This window comes from Cyprinodon tularosa, unplaced genomic scaffold, assembly GCF_016077235.1.
Source record: "Cyprinodon tularosa strain WSP-4 unplaced genomic scaffold, ASM1607723v1 ctg86, whole genome shotgun sequence".
Classification (NCBI taxonomy): domain Eukaryota; kingdom Metazoa; phylum Chordata; class Actinopteri; order Cyprinodontiformes; family Cyprinodontidae; genus Cyprinodon; species Cyprinodon tularosa.
The window spans coordinates 588,440-598,438 of record NW_024039629.1 but is presented as its reverse complement, the minus strand read 5'-3'; positions in this window follow the sequence as shown (position 1 = coordinate 598,438).

Sequence of the window (9,999 nt, the reverse complement as noted above, 5' to 3'; positions counted from 1 at the left end):
CCCATCTCTCACTCCTGTGGACAGATGAGAAGGTAGAGGAGAAAAATTTGGATGGGAGGAGGAGGGGTAGAGGGTAGCCGACCTCAGATTACTTTTCATAACATTTCTGTAGCATGGTGGGAAACGATGATGAGGCATGGCAGGTGTTGGTACCTTCAACAGGTACAAGCTGGGGATGATTGTGCGCTGCGTGAAAGTATTATCAATTGAACCTTTTCATATTTTGTCATGCTGTGACGTGAAACCTCGAGGCATTTCTTTTTGGATTTATGTTAGAAATAATAAAATAGCCAGTAAATTATAACACTGAGGTAGAAACAGAAACACAGCTGCTTTTGAAAGGCCTTAACTTAATTAGGCTAAATCTGAAATGTGTCTCTGGAGTTGGTGCTTTGGAAAAGCATTATTTTTCAGCCCAACGACTGGCTAAAATCATGTTTGGGTCTGGATTTCTGCAAAGCCATTCCAGGATATAGCTTTGCTTTGATTGCACTGTCACTCTGACTGGATCTTAAAGCTAGTTCTGCTGCTGGAATTTGAACCACCACTCCAGTTTATTTTAGCCTCTGAAAGGTTTTCTTTCAGCGCTTCCATCAACTCTAAACAGCATCCATGAGCCCATCAAAGAAAAGCATCCCCACAGCATAACGCTGCCACCACCATGCCTCATCATGGGTTTGTTGATTACAAGATGTTGTGCTGCTTCCAAACCTTCAACTTTTGTTCCTATAACTAGCGCCATCTGCATTCATCCTTACATGAATTGCAGCAAACTGATAAAAAAAAACCTTCATATGATCCTCTTAACATGAAATTATTGCTTCTCACTGTTACAATAATGGCCTGAATTTGTAGAATTCATGACTTGTCAGTAATCTGAGTGAGGTTTGTATCTGTGGAGCTTTCATTAGGAAACATTGAGCCTCTTGACTGTTCCTCATGTACTCGCTGTTAGTTTAGATGAGTTCCTGCCATGTTAGGCCTGCAGATGATCCAAGTCTTCATTTTTAGATCATGGATTCAACAAAGCCCTGTAATATGACGAAGGCTGATAACTTTGCCTAATTACATAAAGCTGCTTCTTAATCCATGATCCATCCTCATGATGATGTTTGTTCTTTATGCTTTCAAACAAACTTGTGAAACCTGAGATTAAATTTCAAACAGATTGCCTCTTTTTACTACTTACTTTTGAACATTTTATTAGCAATCAGACTAAAAAGAGTTTGATGCAAACTTTAAAGAGTTGAATTTGTAAAAAGTTTAATATCATTACTTTCCATCGGGTTTTTACAAATCAAACACTTTGAAGTTAAATAACTTTTAAACCCCAGTTAAACACATTAAAGTGTGTGGATTTAAATGACAAAAAATGCAGAACAATTCAAGAAACTTGAAACCTTTTGAAAGATATCCTGTATCACGTTCAGACGAGAGAATGAACTACTTGGTATAGGGATCCGTGTCTCTGTCCTGCAGCCTGCATGTTTAACTGGCAGTGACAGACTCAAACTGTTCTGCTGTTTGGTTATAAGATGCGTCCCGATCAAGCTTGCGGATGTCTGTCCTAAACAGACACTCACACAGAACCACTCGGCTTCAAAGAATCCAATCAGTTCGGGGAAATCAATCGTTGGGTTTAAGTATTTATTATGCTGGACCCCTCCACTCTAAATGCTGCATAGAAGCAAATTCAATGAAACTGGGTAAAAAAGAAGAGGAGAAAAATTTGACCAGGGGTCAAGGAAAAGTCGGTTCTCCTCCTCACCTCAGCCCCCACTCTGTATCGTGGTCTGTGCAGTGGCAGGTAGATTAAGGGGCGTGATAGATGCCCCTCTCTGTATCTCCCTTTCCCCACCCCCACCACCACCCAATCCCCCCAGCTCCCTCCATCCCATCCATCATGGCGGCTGGTGTAATTGCGGCTGCGTGGGGCTGGCAGAGGCAGCCTCCATCCATCTCCTTAACAACAAACAGTCATGAGGACGGATGGTGCTGCACTCCCCAGTTAATCTCCATCTATGAGGGGGGAGAGGGGGCAGGAGGGTAACAAAGAAGAGGAGGAGGAAAGAAGGAAAAATGGTGGAGAGGAAAATAATACAAAAAAAACTTTACAAATAAAGGGGGGTAAAATCTGGAGTGGAATATTGGTCACATGTTTCATCTCAGCTGGTAAAAACATCTAAAGATGAATGACCCAGGTGGCTGGAAGAAGCGGATCTGGGGGGAGAAAGTTTGCAAACAGGCTGCAAGAGAAGCTCAATAAGGGAGGATTTGCCTGGAGAGGAAGGAGAGAGCAGATGAGCTGGAGGGAGGGAGAAAATATATTCCAATATTCTCCAAGAAGACCCAGAAAGTGGAGCCCCTCTGCATTCACCCCGCTTTCTTTTCCTCCATCCTTCCTTTCTCCTTTTACATACCTCCATTACCCTGATCCCCCCTTCACCGACACAGGCAGAGTAGGTTCACAGTTGTCTGATGTTTCTGCTGCAAGGCGGTTGCTGCCAGGGGTCATGGCAGCCAGATTTCCTTTATGGTGGAGTCACCAGAGTCAACAAGGCTGGGTGGCCTTCTGAAGTTCAGTAAAACTAGACCTTTGTGGCAAGATGATCAAACTGTGGAGGATGGATTACCATGTGAAACAGCTGGAAGCGTGTATGTTTGAAGAAACAGAATCATGCTGAGAGGGCTCTACAGAAGGAAAGGGCTCTTTGAATATCAGCTAAATCGAGGCTTTAAGGACATAAAATGAAACAAAAGTCGATCCTTTCTTAAATAAGAGAAAAATAAAGACACAAGCACACACCTCCTCTCCGCTTGTTGTGCCCTGTTTTGTAGCCCCGGGCATCGCCTGGAGGAACGCCCAGCTTAGAAAGGTAACAGCAGGACACTGACCCTCCAGCAGGCAACAAGGGCCACACACATGCCTGCATATAGACACACACACTACAGTACATGCATTCCTGAATCTGCTGTCCTGTGCTAACATTTATGCTGGTGTGAGCACACACACTCACCTGGCCTTGGTGGGTGTGGAGCAGCGAGCACTCAAGCCTTGACAGGAGGAGACAAATAACTGCAGCAGCCTTGACATGCAGAATGGCCACTGCACAGAGGACCTGGTTGACTGATATTCAACTCTGTGGTGCAGAAAATGAGACTATTTTTTTTCTCCAAAGCGGGTCTCTACAACAAACTGCAATCATATAAGCGGGAATAAACCTGTGCTTGCTCTGGCTTAAGAATCTCCTTCATCTTAAGTTAGAAGCAAACACTTGTTAAGTATTTGTTCTATTAAAAAGGCAAGGAGCTCGCAATTGTTTAAGATGTCATGGGGACAGAAATTTCAAATCAATTAAAGCACCTTTCAAAAGCAATCCACCACCTGGGAGGAACATTCAATGTATTATTTTCTCCCAGAATTAGTTTCATTTGGGACCTTAAATGCTGAATTTACTCAAAGACACATAAAACGTTTTTTATCCGCTGGGGATGTCTTCTTGCTCTGCTTTTTTTTGCTCTTATATTTCTGATTATCTTGTGAATCCTACCCACATATAACAGGAGAGTCAGTGGAAGATGGCAGTCTTTTTGCAATCTGAAAGTTGCAGGTTTATTTCCAGCTGTCCTTGTCCCGTGTTGACATACCCATGGCAAGGCACTTGCACTGAAGTTGCGTCCTAATCTGCAAACTGGTGAATGTGGATGGTGCTACATTGGAAAACAGTTAGTTATAGCAGCGTTTCCCAACCTTTTTTTGAATTGTCTACCCCCTTGTGAATTTTGTCTTACCAAGTGTTCCCCTCTCAGTCAAAAGTATTGATGATTGTCCAAAAGTGGAACGTACAGTAACTGATTATAAAATAAAAACTCTTTTACTTAATCTTTTAATTTGAGCATTTAATTCTTAGGCATATTATGCCTTCCATCTCTAATAAATAAACAGCCTTAATATGTTGCCTGGAAGTTACTAAGGAATTGAAATACTTACAAAATAAAATCATATTATAAACCTGTATTTATAAAACTGGAGCCACTCTGAGTAACTCCCTTATAATCACATTTAAACTTGATGAATTGGGAACAAAATACAGAACAAAAATTATAACCAGACTGAATTAATTAGTATTACTTTCAGCTTTGATCAGCTCTGAAAGCTCAGTGTGAAAAACAGCAGATAACAGGCTGTTCTCTACATCCAGTCTGCTCCTCTGCTTGGTTTGAATGTGCGTCAAAGCTGAAGTTGAACTCAAACATATAAGAAAAAAACGTACTTTTTGGCTTATAAAAGCTTGTTTAACTTTTCAATCGTCTCCGCACAATTAAAACGGATCCCAGACCTATTTATTTTATTAACTGAGAAATAAAATATTTTCATGTACCCCTAGCAATGCACTTGCGCACCACTAGGGGTACAAGTACCCCCAGCTGGAAATCACTGAGTTATAGAGACTGGAGTGGCACTTGATAGTTTCCGTCTATTTATCAAAACCTGAGTAAATACTAAAAAGGTTTTTTTTTAAATTATGAATTTGTTAATAGATAAATAGCTACCCCTTGGCACTGGGTATAGAAATGATTCCAAATCAGGAGATAACTGTGATTAATTCCATCTAAGCTACAGTTCCAATAGCTACACCAACGCCTATGTGGAAAGGTTATGGGACTCCAGCAAACCATAATCCCCACAAACCAAGTCACGGAGCTGTGGTCATCTGACTCCTTCCTTCAAAAGATGAAAACCTCACCTGAAACTCTTATTTTGTTTTAATCTGTTTTTTTTTTTTCCTGAAAATAAAACTTTTTCTGATGTAATATCCATTTGGGTTATTCTTTAAACCAACAAGGATTTGAAATGATGGATGGCTGACCCACCAGGACCGAAACAAAGAGAGGCAGAGTTCCAGTCTGAACAGCTGGATTCTATACACCCACAGCTCCAAGGCTGTTACATCTATTTTAAATACTCTATAGACACAATATGCTACACAAATCCTCTTTGCCCCTAAAATAAATAATAAGCATAGATAAAAATCTGACTCCGCTCATCCCAGTATCTGAGAGATTCTTATTGTTTGAATGTTTCAATGGTTTTTCCTCTTTCCCCTGGGCTCTTATAGACTCACAGGGTTTAGAATGCCCCACTGAATGCTTTGATACAAAGTCCAGCTTAAAGATTGGATGTTAATCCCTGAAACTGTTGTCAGATTTTTTAAATTCAGTCTAAAGTTTTTCTAATTTCTCAAATATAATAAGAAATGCATCACACTGCATGGTGCAACTTCCTCCAAGGTTTAGAAAGCGTTTTTACAGCAGTGCCATGTGAGCTTTACTTTGCCTTGATTTATTTTCACATATCCCATTTATTTTATAAGCATGTGGCCTTGAATGTGCAGAACATTTTAGGCCCTTGTTTTTGTAACTTGATTAAGACAACTTTCACTGAAGGTTTAGGAGTAAAAATAGCCTGAAGAATATCTTTAAGGGTAAAGCTTTTGGAAATGTTCTATGCCTTAGAACTGTGACAAAAACAAGTGCGATTTGGGCTGAAAATGAATAATAAAATAAAATAATGATATGTATTTCAGTAAGCATCTTCATTGATATTGATACTGATTATTGATAACATTTGATCAGAATAGGTTATTTTGTTTTTGTAGATTTGCTTTACATAGAGGTATTTTCTCATATGTAGAAAATAAATGTTTTGACTTTTCAGCAACAGAACCTAGAGAACCCAAAACCTCTGATAAAGGCTGATAAACAAGTGGGGAAATATTTAATTTATAAAAAATGAAACAAAAGCAAAGATTGAGGGAATTAAAATAAAGATTTACTTACTCTGTCGGAACAAAAAGCAAGCTAGAACTGATCTGCCTGACTCTTTATTGTTATTTAGACTTTGACAACACAGAGTGTATACAAAACAAAATTTCATTTTGTACAGCTCTCATGACATTTCCATTCCTTAAAGTGCAGTAGTGATCAACTGTAAACATTGGAAGAAAAAAACACATGGTGAAAAAAAAAGTTTGATGCAAAGACTGTGACATGATTTAGAGTTTTTTTTCAACATTCAGCTTTTTTCAGTTTTTTCTCTTTTTCAGTCTTTTGTATCTATTATTGCATTTTGTCAATAGAAGGGAAAGATTGTGGCGTTTTTACAGATTTTATTATGATGAACTCTCTAAAAGTTTGAACTTTTAGAACTGCAAAGATTTTTGTATGTGTTAAAACAGGAAATTAAGTTTATGCAACTTGTTTAGCCACAACACTTCACTATTCACAAGTTGAGCCAGCATGTGGTTCACACCCCACCCCATGTCACACGCACTTTTTTTTTTTTAGATGAATGATATTTTCATTACAAAAGTGAAGGCAACTGTTAATTCTTAATCTGCATCCAAGGAGGACCTGCAAATGATTGTCTGCATGTCTCTGCATCCTTGAAACTTTATTCTGACTTGAAAATGCAGAAAAATTATGTTCTCTTTGTTGTTTAGAAGCATTAAGCAGATTGCATATACTTCTATATCATCAAGCAAATATAGATATCTACAAATATCGTATATGGTGTTTAAAGTAAACGCATAATAGTTAGAAAAATATCTGTTTGAGTCAATTTGATTAACATAATATTTTAATAAAAAAAAATAAATACGTTTTTGTCTTAAAAAAATCCTTAAATGCAGTTATATAAATGTTATTGTTAAATTCAATTATGTTTTATAGGAACAGGCTGATGGACTGTTATTTATACGCGTTTTTATGTAAATTAAAGTAATCGACGTGTTTAGATAACAGACTCTTAAATAAATGTTGAAGATTTATGGTACAATTCATCTCCATAAGACAATCAATTCTGCCCAGGACGTTAGGGTTCGGAAGATAAATGTTAATCCTTGTAAACATGAATGTTGCACACTTCAGCGGGTAATCCTTTCCAATCCAACCTGTTGAAGGGAAACGCGCCTTTTCCAGCCCATTGACGCTGCTTCATTCCGGCTCCTGCGCTGTGATCAGCCCAGAGGGAAGCCCGCACCCTGCAGAGTTTAAAGGCCCCATGGCTGCACGGACAGGACTGTGAGGGGGGCCCCGGCCACGCAAAACATGCATGCCGCCCACAGAGACTCCTGCCCCGGCCCGCTGATCCCCTCCAAGCCGCTGCTGATTGAAGTGCAGCCCCCCCTCACAGCGGGGCCGGTCAAAGAGCTGCGTTTTGGATAATTATTATGTTACTGAGGTGCCATTTACAACACAAGCATGAAAGTTTGGCTACTCACTAACATGTGAATGGGCTTTTTTTCCTACCCTCTGTGTCTCTTTGGTTAAAGTTCAACTTTCCCACTGTCCTGGTTCTGTTATCCTTCTTATTTCATCCTTTTTTTTCAATCAACAAGAGAAAGACCAAAGGGTGACATTTGGGCATGTGTCAAAAGGCCTTAATGAATGTCTACAAAACAATAAAACACTCTGAAAGCTGTCTGTCAGTCAACAAGCACGTTTCAGTTTTATGACCTTAGATTATAGGTGATCTAATTAAGGCTCTTAAATTTGCTTTACAATTAACCTCCAAAACATTCTATTAAGGTTCATAAATAACGTTTTTTTTTTTTTTTTTTTTTTTTTTTTTTTTTTTTTTTTTACAGGTTGTCCACATTTCCACAGGCTCTTGTGCTGAATTTAATAGTTGCAGCTTAATCATCAAATTGATTGTCCAGATTTTCCTGAAGTCTTTTCAACTGTGGGCTCCACAGAGAGAATTATTATGAATCTCATCCAAAGCTTCAGCCTGATAAATATCTTGCAGCTGCAGGGAGGGCGGGAGAAAAATGAAGAAAGGATCAAATCTGGGCAGACCCCTAATAGCAATGCTGGGCTTGCATTGAAAGGTTCTCTGCCTAGGGTGTGTCTCTGCGGGCAGCAGAATAAAAAAATAAAATAAAAAAACGTTCTTTAAGTTAAGCCTGTTCCTCCTTTTTTTGTTCTTTTCAAATAGAATTTAATTGTTCACATCTCTAACCAATTTACTGAAAAAACACAACTATTGTGAGCTGAAATAAGTTTACTGATGGGTTTTTGATGCATATTGAAAGAAAAGGATGGTTGACATCCTTCATATCAGAGGGTTGAGTGCTAAAGAAATTACCTAAGCTTGCTTCAATGTTAAAAGTGTCAACAAGCAGTATGTAAGTATCAGAACTGGACCCTAAACACATGAGACAAGCTTTCTTGGTCCACATTTACTTTAACATCACCTTTCACCAGGTGGATTTGTATCTCTTTCCTAGTAAATACATGCCACCAAGTTGCACTAGGGAAGATGCAAACCAAAAGTGATAATCTAATGATTTCGACAAATGCTTTGCTGAGTCCGTTCATCAGTTCATCAATTACTTTGTCACATATCTGAGCTTTTTTTTTAAGTACCATTCCTAATTACTACCATTTGTTTTTGTTGATTAATGTGCAGAACAAAGCAAAATTGTACAAGAATGATTTAAGAAACAGAACAAAGAATATCAACAAAAACTTTTTGGGTTTTCTATTTCTACCTTTTTATTTTCTATTTTTTCACATTGAAAGTTAACATGGTAACATAAATGTCCTTGAACAGGGAGAGATAAGAGGATGTCATTGGTTAGTGGATCAATATAAATTCTTATAGCGATATATGGCATTTCAGTTTTATACTTTTAATTTAACCCGTCAGAGTTAAAGAAAAATTCAACTTTACATAGAGAATGTGGGCATAAAGGGGACTCTATGCACAATATATGACCTATTGAAAATACAGAGGACCTGAACATTTTGCCTTTTCAGTCACGCCAACAATTCACCCTAAGGATCCCCCTTTCAGAGGCATAGTCCAGTATCTGGTATTGCAGGCAAACAAAGAACCCAAACGACCACCCATTCCCTAAGGCAGTGTTTTTCAATCCTGGTCCTCAAGGCACCCTGCCCTGCATGTTTTAGATGTTTCCCAGCTTTCACACACCTGTTATCAATTGATAGCAGATTATCAGGCTTTGCTGAACTGCAATCATCTGAATCAGGATTGCTGAACCTCAGAAACATCCAAAACATGCAGAGCAGGGTGCCTTGAGGACCAGGATTGAAAAACACTGCCCTAAGGGATGCAAATTGGACTGTCTGTCCGATTCAATTTGCATGTTTTTTAAGCCAAAACAAGGCTTTGTTTTGGTCCACGCTACAAAGTTTGTAACTCAACCGTATTCAGACATTTTGAATTGAAAAAGCTTCCTGGATGGGAGCCAATATGTCTTTCTTCAAACTTGGAAATAAAGTCCAGTGGATGTTTTTTTTTACTTTTTTGGAATGACTATAACATGGATGACTGAGAAAATTCACAAGCAGAATGCGGGAATATTATATAAAAATGTATAATCTAAAAAGACCCTTATGTTAAGACGTACGACTATCGCAAGACCATCACAATATCATGGATGAAAAGAAATCCCCAAAAATCTGCAAACATATCCAAAAAAAACTTGTGGAGGCCCAGAGGTCAAGTTCCTCCATGAGTTCAGTTCCCAGATGCCAGAAGTTACAATTTTCCTCTGCTAGGATAATGGTTTGAATATCCTGGGGTGTCCAAGCATCCTACAGCTCAGGAAAGTGACAGGTTATGTGTTCCACAGATACATTAAATAATGCTATTCTGGGACAAGAGCCTAGTGATCCCAAACAAAGATATGGATATATTACAGAAATGGGCCAATATATTTATCCATCTTCTTCCACCTGGGTGCTGTGGGGCTGGTTCCCATCTACGGCCGTCTATAGGCAAAGGGCAGTAGCCTCGTGAGACCATTATGATCTCGCGAGCTTTCAAGGTTTCACTCGCAGATCAGTCTGGAGACTCTCCGTTAAAGAAATTTTGGAGCCGTTCACCAAACGAACGTCCAATCAGTGTTGGCTTTGAGGCGGGTTGAGGTGTGACGCAACGAGAAGCCCGACAGTTCGGTCTAAAGAACA